Source organism: Priapulus caudatus, unplaced genomic scaffold, assembly GCF_000485595.1.
Source record: "Priapulus caudatus unplaced genomic scaffold, Priapulus_caudatus-5.0.1 Scaffold62, whole genome shotgun sequence".
Lineage (NCBI taxonomy): Eukaryota > Metazoa > Priapulida > Priapulimorpha > Priapulimorphida > Priapulidae > Priapulus > Priapulus caudatus.
In genome coordinates this window covers 650,588-662,619 of record NW_014577123.1, presented here as the reverse complement: position 1 = coordinate 662,619, position 12,032 = coordinate 650,588, and the positions used below count along the sequence as shown (strand labels likewise).

The 12,032-nt window shown below is 45.9% G+C and overlaps 1 long non-coding RNA gene across 1 annotated transcript in view; it reads left to right on the top strand.

The window, feature by feature from the left end:
* Window positions 1-6: 6 nt before the first annotated feature.
* The window catches only part of LOC106821176, a 17,804-nt gene continuing 5,778 nt past the window's right edge, over window positions 7-12,032 (top strand). Inside the window, exon 1 of the long non-coding RNA XR_001395702.1 lies at window positions 7-67. This is a non-coding gene — a long non-coding RNA (uncharacterized LOC106821176). The remainder of the gene's footprint in view (window positions 68-12,032) is intronic.

Below are 12,032 nucleotides of genomic sequence, written 5' to 3'. Positions count from 1 at the left end.
CAATCCAGAGCTTAGGCAAGCGAGTGCTTTCAGGAGTATTTAGAATACCTTTCTTCATGTCCCACAGGTGAGAGTGATTGATGTCATTTACTAAATATATGCTCACTGATTTGAATACTGATGCTAACTATATGTGTATTATATATATATATATATATATATATATATATATATATATGTATATATACATATACATATTATACACACATATATTAGGTTATTTTGTCAGGCAATTTTTCCCAGTTTGTTAGCATGTCGTGTTGACTGCAGATGCGAACAGAAGTTAATGCACATCTCAGCAGTACGGGTGTAATGAGAACTGGCTGTTTACTCGCTACAATATACATGCGAATGAGTAATACGCAGGTACAGTGGGTGCGGGTTTTTTGATCTCTGCCATCAAGTACGGGCGAGTGGCTCGTGTAGCGACTTGAATTAGGCTAACAATGAAACCATATTTGCATCTAATTTGGTCGGGCGCGTAATCAACCAACAGGTGCGACTCCAACACACACACAGGCACGCAGGCAGCAGCAGTGATACAGCAATACCAACAACAACATCAACAACAACAACAATAACGCCAACAACAACAATATAACAGCATTGAGGACAACATAGTGTTACGGTCAGAAATAACCGGTCCCGGCATGAAACCAACAGATAATACGTCTAACACAGAAAGTTTGTTTAAGTCGACATCTTTAATTAACAATGGGTTGAATATTACGATATATAGTTTATATACAGGAACGGTTCAAATAATGACTAAGATTAGCAACATATTTGTAAATCGAATTCTTCCTACGAGTTTTGATCGTAGCCAGGCCTAGAGTCCAGTGTAGCTTGCTGACTCGAATTCCTGTCCTTTCCTGACGTTCCGAGGAAGCCAATGTGACATGTAGCTTTGAGTAGATCTCCAGTTGTTGCAGCTTTCTGGATTCGGTGATGCACGGCAGTTTAACTCAGTGCTGAACAATCGCCCGCAGTTACCACGTGAAGATCCAAATGATGATGACAGGGGTAGAAATTAACTTTTGAACACGGGAGTCTAATGGACTCCCTACCCTCAAAATGAGGGAGTCTGCAGCAAAATAAGGGAGTCCGCAGTCTGAGGTTCAAAATTAAAAATATTAACAATAATGTTTGTGCTTATTTTTAAGATTCATGCGGTTGCACGTCTGTCAAATTTTCTTTGGATATTAGCTGAAAAAATACGGTATTTCCACGAGGCCATGCTCTGGAACGAACTAGTTAGTATAGCAGAATTTTCAGGGAGTCACACGGACTCCCGCATATGTCAAATCAGGGAGGCCGACAGTAAATCAGGGAGTATTTGACTTCGGACTCTGTCGGACTCTTCGGACTCTTTCGCACCCTGTGATGAACACGACTGTGTTTTTGTCAATGCACATTTTGCGTAACGACTATCGTCTATCACTTCACGATTATTGACTTAGTATCTGCCCTCATGACTATGCATGCTGGCTTTATATAGTAATCAGGTATACTTCTGGAACACACACTTCAGCCCCACAAGCTATCTCGAACTTTCTGGACTGTACGCAGGACCTTACATGGTTTGTTGCTAAGCAACAATATGCCACACGTAACAATAGCAACAACACCAACTGCAGCGGCAACAATAATAAAATGGCAACAGCAGCAGCAGTGCAACAACAACAACAACAACAACAACAACAACAACGGCAAAGAAACAATGCAAACAGTAACAAAAGCTACAACAACAACAAGAGCAACAACAACAACAGTAGCAGCAGCAACAACAAGTACAACAACAACAAAAACAGAAGCAGCAACTATAATAACAACAACTATAATAACAACAACAGCAGCAACACCATCAACAACAACAATAGCAACATGTTAGCCATGTTATTCCATAAGCCATTATTCATCTGCAGACTGTGTTGGCATGACAACTACAACAACAACAAAAACCACTACAACTACAACAGGTGCTAATTACGTTGTACTGCCGGCCAACGAACTAACGTCTCACCTCTTCCTCTGCAGAATGTGAAAACTTAGGCAGACAGGCCTTAAAACGGTTATTGCGAGTTTTTTGGCTCAGAAAAACTAAATATAGCTGAATGTAGTCTCACCTGACAGTGGAAATATCACTGATTATACCAACATTAAAAACACCAACATTTTATGCACTTATAGCATGGAAAAATGGATTTGACCACATCATACTAGCTCTGGATATTATCGCTGAGAGGGTCTATGTCCCCCGGGGTACTGCCAGTACGTACCCTGGTACTATCTAATATGCCGGACCGTACCTCGCCTACTCCACTAACGAGTCTAGGGAGTCGCCTACGCCTACTCCCTAACCCGAACCCAAAATTGTACGTTCATAACCGTAGCAACAGACCCCAGATGAGCCCAGACGCTCTGCGGCTCTTGTTTAAGTGATATGAGAGTGGAGTACAGATGGTAGTGAATGACAATTCGGGTTACTTCAAACAGGTGTTCGAAGATCTAGCCGATGCAGATGTATTGAGAGTGAATAGAATCGCATTTTGTTTCTATTCGCTGCCAGTCGCACATGTGAAATGCTAATTAAATGTAATTACGGTTGCACGGGCTTCCCTCCTGCAATGACACACGCGACAGAAATATAATTCCCACATCGCAGCCAAGAGAAAAAAGGCAAATTATCTCGAGTTCGTCCGAATAAGAAACGCGCGGTGAGGGTGGGGGTCCGGCGATGGCGGAGGTCTGGCTCGTGGGGGCATTCTCTGTTCGCAGCGGCAGGGAATACATTACATTGTGCAGACTGTAGGAAGCCATTGCAATGTGTAATTAATCAGCGTGTGCGATTCAGGAAGCTGTGCGTTACTGCATGCACGTGGGTCTCAATCCACACGCACCCTGCAATAACGTGAAGATTTAGTGAGTGAAAGCAGCATTCTGCCATTTCCTTAAGATTCATCCGCGGAAGCTTGTGGCAGGGACAGAATTCGCATATAATATACTATTATGCACACAAATCCTGATCTGTGCATCTTGTGGAATAAAATGATGGATTAGCAAGTAAAATCAATGGTCTCACTCAATGGACTCAGTGGTTTCACCGTATCCCCGGGAGTATGTGGCAAGAAAAAACTCCATCTTGCAATAATTCCGCACTTGTCAATTGATGAGTGTGTCAATGTCTTGTGATATTTTATAGTACACATTAATACTATGTGGTGCATGCTGACACGTAGCAGGTAGGAGCTTCTGCCTACCTACCCTCCCCTCACCCCGCATCGTTCGCACCTGGCTGCAGAATGAGAGCATTACGCGATTACACGGGGCTTCACAACTCCTTACAACTCCGTGCATTCTGCACACGCACTATGCTAACCGGTTTACACTGACGTTCGCCAAAAAACATCGACGGGCGGGGCGATGATGGCAGGGTAACGGAAAGACGTCTCGGAGTACATGTATTGATACAGCGATTGTGAGGCGAGTAGAGACTAGTGTCTCGGAGTACATGTGTCAGTACAGAGATTGTGAGGCGAGTAGAGACTAGCATCTCGGAGTACATGTATCAGTACAGCGATTGTGAGGCGAGTAGAGACTAGGTCTCGGAGTACATGTATCAGTACAGCGATTGTGAGGCAAGTAGAGACTAGCGTCTCGGAGTACATGTATTGATACAGCGATTGTGAGGCGAGTAGAGACTAGCGTCTCGGAGTACATGTATCAGTACAGCGATTGTGAGGCGAGTAGAGACTAGCGTCTCGGAGTACATGTATCAGTACAGCGATTGTGAGGCGAGTAGAGACTAGCGTCTCAGAGTACATGTATCAGTACAGCAATTGTGGGGCGAGTGAGACTAGCGTCTCGGAGTACATGTATCAGTACAGCGATTGTGAGGCGAGTAGAGACTAGCGTCTCAGAGTACATGTATCAGTACAGCAATTGTGGGGCGAGTAGAGACTAGCGTCTCAGAGTCACTACCAACTAGTGGGAGATTAGAAGCTCCATTTTCCCAACTCGGTGTTGCCGAATTGCCGAAATTGGTCCAACTCGCCAGTTTGACAACACAAAAATCAGTATTGAAACCCAGCTTTACACGGGTGTCCGCCCCCCCCCCCCGCACGTGTAAAAACTTGCTCATGGTGCCAGCGCTGGACGATCTGGCAGCGCCTAATATACCGCGTTAAGCGCGAAGCACGGCGGCCATCTTCGTGCGCCTTTTTTTCTCGATCCAACTCGCTGCCGCTCATCCCAAACTAACTTACTCGATCCCATCTGGGTACTACAGAAAGCCGCGAGAATCGCGTCAAATTGAGGCAGTTTGGCGATTGCCAGAAGCCATGTCGACTCTGGCACAGTAGGCGCGAGAATAAATCCAAGATGGTCGTAATTAGCTAATTTTTTGGTTCGCGCCGGGTTCGTTTTCTTTGATAATAAGCGATTTCTAATTTATTTAATTTAACCCCCTGCAACTTATTCTCGTAAGATCGCGTCCCATGAGATGGCGCGACGAGGCTTCTCTTTGAGGGATTTCCCAGAGATTTTCCAGACACCGGTGGCGAATCGCTTAGACTGCGGCGACGCATCGACAGTCCTCGACACGCTGCAGAACTACTCACTTTAGTGTAGCACAAAGCATTCTTCCCGAGCTTATCGTGCGCACCAGTCTACCATCTGATACTCGCGTGACGTGGCATCTGCTCATTACTCGTAGCATGCTTAGTACACCGCTTGATTGCATGGTTGTTCTACACTGAGAATGGGTTATGTGGAAAACACAGCCGTATCGTTGTTATTACCCCCCATGCCTCTCGATGTTTGGCATCTTGACGTCAAAGTAGTTCAACCATAGTATACTATATGAGAGCGCAGCGCATAATAATACCATACCATAGCCCTCTCATAGACCGTACAGCATACAGCATATAGCATATCTTCTTCGAATTCATACTACCATCGATCTTTCAATCCAGTCGATATAGTGATGGCAGGCGCGTTGTACTGCCGTGCCAAGTGTAAGGTTGTCCACAACGGACCGAAGCAGATTTCTTTGTCATATGACGAAACAGTTGGATCAGTGTCGTAATAGTCTCCTAATAGTAGTCGTAAAATAAGGTTTGACGTCAACTGTGTACTACATTAAATGTTCACGCTCTTTCTACATGTTGGGACAAGAAAGAACGTTCATACGCAGCACATGATGTAAGCCTTTGCTATTGTTTGTTAGAGGCACAGGCCCTGGAGGCTCAAGTTTCGAAAAACTAATAAGTCTATATTAAGAGCGAAGCTATATTACCTGGCTCGTACGTGCGAGGTTTTTATCACTCTTGACCCCCGGCGCGTCGCCCTGGCCGACGGCCCGTCGTGCGATGCACGTGCTATCTCCTCTCTAGCCCGTTTTGCCCGTTTTTGCTTATATTAACATCGTACCAAGCACTGCTTGCTTATAGCCAAAAACTTCGTCTCACCCTGCGGTCAGAGGGGAGCGCCGTCATTGCTGTCTGTGCAGAAAAACGTTGCAGAAAAACTCGGGAACTCGCTCTGCTCAGCAGTTATACCGTTCACGGTCAATCCCTATATATACGCCATATTAGCATGCCACCGGACTCTTCTAACGGCTATCATAGAACGCCTACGATATATGTCAACATACCTAGGCTACTCTATGTGATTATTATGTGATTATTACTCGTCATTGGGTTTGTATGATAGGTTGACATTCGTATGTACATGAATAGAGGCATAGGCCCAAGGATAGATCGAACATGGATAGATAGATCGTATTAATAATATAAAACCAAGCTTATGCTTTCGCTGCAGCTGCGTCGTTATACTGAAGCCGCTGACGCATAATATAAATCAATTCATAATAAAACTTGATACAATCACAGTGTGTAACTGAAGTAGACGGTTTCACACGATTTTATTCATATTTTCATTGACTTGCAAGAAGAGCAGCTCAATGCATGCTCAGCCTGTTTCTAGTATCCTGGTGCAAATTAAGCTTACGAACCAAGCAGCTGAACGGCTACGATTAGCGGCTATGCATAATATGGGCGATGACGGCGCAGGTTGGTGGCGGTTGGCTGTGTTCAAATTATATGCTGATTATATTACGTCGTCATTGTTTTGTATATAGGTGAACACTTTCGATTATACATGCAATAGAGGCGTATTAGTTTCCGCATATATTATTATACAACCAGCTTATGTATCCGCTGCAGTGCGCGCTCGTGCATGAAGCCGACTGACGCATAATAAAATACAATTCTAATAGAAATTATAACAACACAGTGTAGAAGCAGAAGGTTCGACACTTTATAGATATTTTCATTCAACGTCTTTGTTTTTTTGTTTTTTTTCTTTTTGTTTTTTCAAAGAACAGCAGCTCAAATGCAGCCTGAGCTGTTTCATTGTATTCCCGGTAAAATGTCATCGATCGTCGGCGAGAATTTCGTCGAGTCTTCTGTGATTTTGCGCTCACACAGCTCGGATTACGAAGAGAGAAATTATGTTTTTATAAACAAGTGAACAGCTGTTCACGTCCCAAATGTCTACCCTCTGTGTCCCACTAAATTGGCGGACTGTTCGCTGCTCTATGATCTGTGCGCGGCCAATTATTCGCCGCACTGGATCCATAGCTGCAGCTGCTGCATATGGTCATAAGGACGTTCCGGCGGTCCGCGTGCGCCTTGCCGGCGGAACCTGTGCGCAAGATCTGCCGCGTATACGCTTGGCGATCAACACCTCCTTTCGCGCAACGCTTCTCTAGTATCCCGTCTCATCTGGACTCACGCGCGTGCGGCGGCGGGTTTACCTTGCCATGCGATGCCGGCTATAAATCTTCTGAGCTACGTTTTGCGCGCGTCCTATAGATTAGGCGATATGTTATTAATTGCACGAGGCTTTTGCTCGGCGCGGGACGCGAGACTGGTCAATGCGTGCGGTGCCATGATACCGAGTGCATTTGTCGTTTTCGCCCTATATTTGTGGGCTTATTTCCGTGTGGCGCTTAAAAAACATTTAAATGTCAAGCGAAGTAGGCATAGCACAATAGGGAACGGAGTTTATAGCTAGGAGTGGAGCGGCTCACCACCTCTCTCGTATTGTGCTGGCCCGTATCCCATCGATGCATAAAAATAGGAGCCTTAAGGCGGCGCTTATGTTTGCGGCTGCGAGCCGACTCGACTGGAAGTAATGGCCTACAATTCACTGCGACTGCAGTTGCTTGGTCGAATCGACTGCGACGCGATCTGTCCTGCGATGCGCCGCCACTAGTGTCACGAAAACAGGGCGCAACTGGACGGCAACTAGTCGTGGCCGATCGCTTCCAGTTGGCTCGAAATCGCGTTGCGCTTCCTCGAGGTCGGCTCGCAAGCCCCGACATAAGCCCGCCTTTAGAGAGTGTATAGCTAAAGAGAGCTAGCCCTCGCCCTCTGATTGTTTTTTCGTGCTTATTACGCGTTGCGATGCATAGAAAAATTGAATATCATGCCGAGGAAAGTAATAATGTGGTAGCACCAACGGTCTTGCGTAGGACGTCTCTTGATAGGATCACCATTGCACACGCCCCGACTATCCCCTTGTCTATTCGATCAGCTATCACTTGAGTGCCACTCAGCTGCAATGTTTGCGCGTGAACTGAGTGTTGATTGGGGACTGGCTCGTTGCCTCTTGCTTGTATCAGCGTGTCAATCTCATTTCACACGTGAGGCATTAATTGAAAGAGCGGGGCTACCACATATCAAAGCCCTCGAGTTCGTTTGCTCAGGCAAGTGCGGATTGTGTGTGACGCTCATAATCATACTCAGCACAGTGCGCACGGGCAGTATCAAACTACGATGTTAAACAATGGATTACATCTGCGTGTGCATATGTGTGTGAGTACCTCTGTATAATACGTTACAAGAACTATTTAGAAATGGTGGCATTAATTAGAAAAATATTAAAATTTTTCCTAAATTCAGGATCGTCGAGCTAAAGATTGTTTCCTATGATAGGATGTGTTTTGCCCAGCTCCAGCTTACAATACAAGTGTGAAAAACATTTTCTTGTTTCTTTTCGCTTTTCAGAGCATGGTGTAGTGTATACGGCTCGTGTGTGGAACTCATGGCCATTCGATGCAGCCAATAAAGCAAGAGCTTAAGGCAGCGAGTGCTTTCAGTGAGTATTTAGAATACCTGTCTTCATGATCCCACAGGTGAGAGGATTGATGTCAATTACTAATATATGCTACTGCGATTGAATACTGATGCTAATATATGTGGATATAATATATATACTATATATAGAATATATATATATATATATGTATATATACATATACATATTATACACACATATATAGTTATTTGTCAGGCCATTTTTCCCAGTTTGTTAGCATGTCGGTTGACTGCAGATGCGAACAGAGAAGTTAATGCACATCTCAGCCAGTGACGGGTTGCTCCTGTACCCTAATCGAGACCTGTAAGCTGCTTTACTTCGCCTCTAGGATATACAAATTCGTGCGAAGTTCGAAAAGTAATACGCAGTTGTACTAGTGCCCGGTAGCGAGTTTTTGGAATCTTGCCATCAAGTACGGCGTAGCGTGGTGCGGAAATGTAGCGACTTGAATTAGGCTAACAATGAAACCATATTTGCATCTAATTTGTCGGGCGCGTAATCAACCAACAGGTGCGCTCAACACACACACAGGCACGCAGGCAGCAGCAGTGATACAGCAATACCAACAACAACATCAACAACCAACAACAATAACGCCAACAACAACGAACTATAAACAGCATTGAGGACAACATAGTGTTACGGTCAGAAATAACGTCCGCGATGAAAACCAACAGATAATACGTCTAACACAGAAAGTTTGTTTAAGTCGACATCTTTAATTAACAATGGGTTGAATATTACGATATATAGTTATATAAGGAACGGTTCAAATAATGACTAAGATTAGCAACATATTTGTAAATCGAATTCTTCCTACGAGTTTTGATCGTAGCCAGGCCTAGAGTCCAGTGTAGCTTGCTGTCGCAATTCCTGTCTTTCCTGACGTTCCGAGGAAGCCAATGTTGACATGTAGCTTTGAGTAGATCTCAGTTGTTGCAGCTTTCTGGATCGGTGATGCACGCAGTTTAACTCAGTGCTGAACAAATCGCCCGCAGTACCACGTGAAGATCCAAATGATGATGACAGGGGTAGAAATTAATTTTGAACACGGGAGTCTTAATGGACTCCGACCCTCAAAATGAGGGAGTCTGCGAGCCAAAATAAGGGAGTCGCAGTCTGAGGTTCAAAATTAAAATATTAACAATAATGTTTGTGCTTATTTTTAAGATTCATGCGGTTGCACGTCTGTCAATTTTCTTTGGATATTAGACTGCAAAAATACGGTATTTCCACGAGGCCATGCTCTTGGAACGAACTAGTTAGTATAGCAGAATTTTCAGGGAGTCACACGGACTCCCGCATATGTCAAATCAGGGAGGCCGACAGTAAATCAGGGAGTATTTGACTTCGGACTCTGTCGGACTCTTCGGACTCTTTCGCACCCTGTGATGAACCACGACTGTGTTTTTTGTCAATGCACATTTTGCGTAACGACTATCGTCTATCACTTCACGATTATTGACTTAGTATCTGCCCCTCATGACTATGCATGCTGGCTTATATAGTAATCAGTATAGCTTCTGGAACACACACTTCAGCCCCACAAGCTATCTCGAACTTTCTGGACTGTACGCAGTGACCTTAGCATGTTTGTTGCTAAGCACACAATATGCACACGTAACACTAGCAACAACACCAACTGCAGCGGCAACAATAATAAAATGGCAACAGCAGCAGGCAGTGCAACAACAACAACAAGCAACAAACAACAACAACAAACGGCAAAGAAACAATGCAACAGTAACAAAAGCTACACAACAAAGACAACAACAACAACAGTAGCAAGCAACACAAGTACAACAACAACAAAACAGAAGACACATAACAACAACATAATAACAAAACAGCCAGCAACACCATCACAACAAAACAATAGCACATGTTAGCCATGTTATTCCATAAGCCATTATTCATCTGCAGACTGTGTTGGCATGACAACTACAACAACAACAAAAACCACTACAACTACAACAGGTGCTAATTACGCTGTACTGCCGGCCAACGAACTAACGTCTCACCTCTTCCTCTGGCAGAATGTGAAAACTTAGGCAGACAGGCCTTAAAACGGTTATTGCGAGTTTTTTTGGCTCAGAAAAACTAAATATAGCTGAATGTAGTCTCACCTGACAGTGGAAATATCACTGATTATACGCAACATTAAAACACCAACATTTTATGCACTTATAGCATGGAAAAATGGATTTGACCACATCATACTAGCTCCGGATATTATCGGTGAGAGGGTCTATGTCCCCCGGGGTACTGCCAGTACGTACCCTGGTACTATCTAATATGCGGACCGTACGCTCGCCTACTCCACTAACGAGTCTAGGGAGTCGCTACGCCTACTCCCTAACCCGACCCGAACCCTAACCCTAACCCTAACCCTAACCCTAATCCTAACCCTAACCATATCAAATAGTGACCAGGGTACGTTCCGGTATACCGGACCCTACCACTGACATCTACTGTCAAGTGATCGATCGGTAGACTGGTTCGTGGCCCCATTGTTTTTAACAATGTTTGTACTTAGTGCGTTCGATTTGCTTCCCCAGAGCCACCTGGGTTAACCTGGGTAAGAAATGGAACGCATCTGGGTTAAGGGCGGACACTAGGCGATTAATGGGCGATAAATCCGGTGAAATCGCCTAGTGTGTTCCACCTCGATTTAATGCATAGATCAAAACGTTTTGATATTATCGGCGATTTAGTCGCTTGATTTAGTCGCCCGATTTAATCGCCTAGTGTGTCCGGGGCCGGCGATAAAATTGCCCGATTGTACAATTCATCATCCAATCAGAGTTGTTCAATGATACTGACGTAATATAGCGTATATACGTATAATAGCAATGTTTCATGTTTAGTATGTCATGTCATGTAATAGCGATGCACGCACGCACGGACGCACGTGTACGTGCACACGCACGCACACACTCATGCACGCACGTGTACGTGCGCACGCACACATGCATGCACGCACGTGTACGTGCACACGCACGCACGCACGTCTACGTGCACATGCATGCACGCACGCACGCACGCACGTGTACCTGCACACACACGCACGTACGCACGCACGCCACAATGCACAACGAGTGTACCTGCACGCCGTACACACGCCGCCACGCACACATGCACACACGTGTACCTGCACACGCACACACGCACGCACGCACGCACGACACGCACGCACGCACGTGTACGTGCACACGCACGCACGCACGTCTACGTGCACATGCATGCACGCACGCACACACGTGTACCTGCACACGTACACACGCACGCACGCACACATGCACACACGTGTACCTGCACACGCACACACGAACGCACGCACGTGTACGTGCACACGAACGCAGGCACGTACGCACGCACGCATGCCGCAGTCCGTGAACTGCACACGCACGCACGCACGTATATGTGCATACGCACGCTCGCACGCACGTGTACGTGAACACGCACGCACTCACACACGCACGCAGGCACGCACGTGTACGTTCACACGCGCACGCAGCGCGCATGCACGCATGTACGCACGTGTAAGTGCACACGCACGCACGCACGCACGCGCACGAACGAACGCACGTGTACGTACGCACGCACGCACGCCACGCACGCACGTGTACTTGCACACGCACCAGCACGCCACGCGCGCACGTGTACTGCACACGCACACATGCACGCACGTGTACCGACGCACGCACGACGCACGTATACGTGCACACGCACACACGCACGCAGGCACGCACGTGTACGTTCACACGCACGCACGCACGCATGTACGCACGTATACGTGCACACGCACACACGCACGCATGCACGCACGTTTACATACACACGCACGCATGAATGCCACGCAAGGCTGT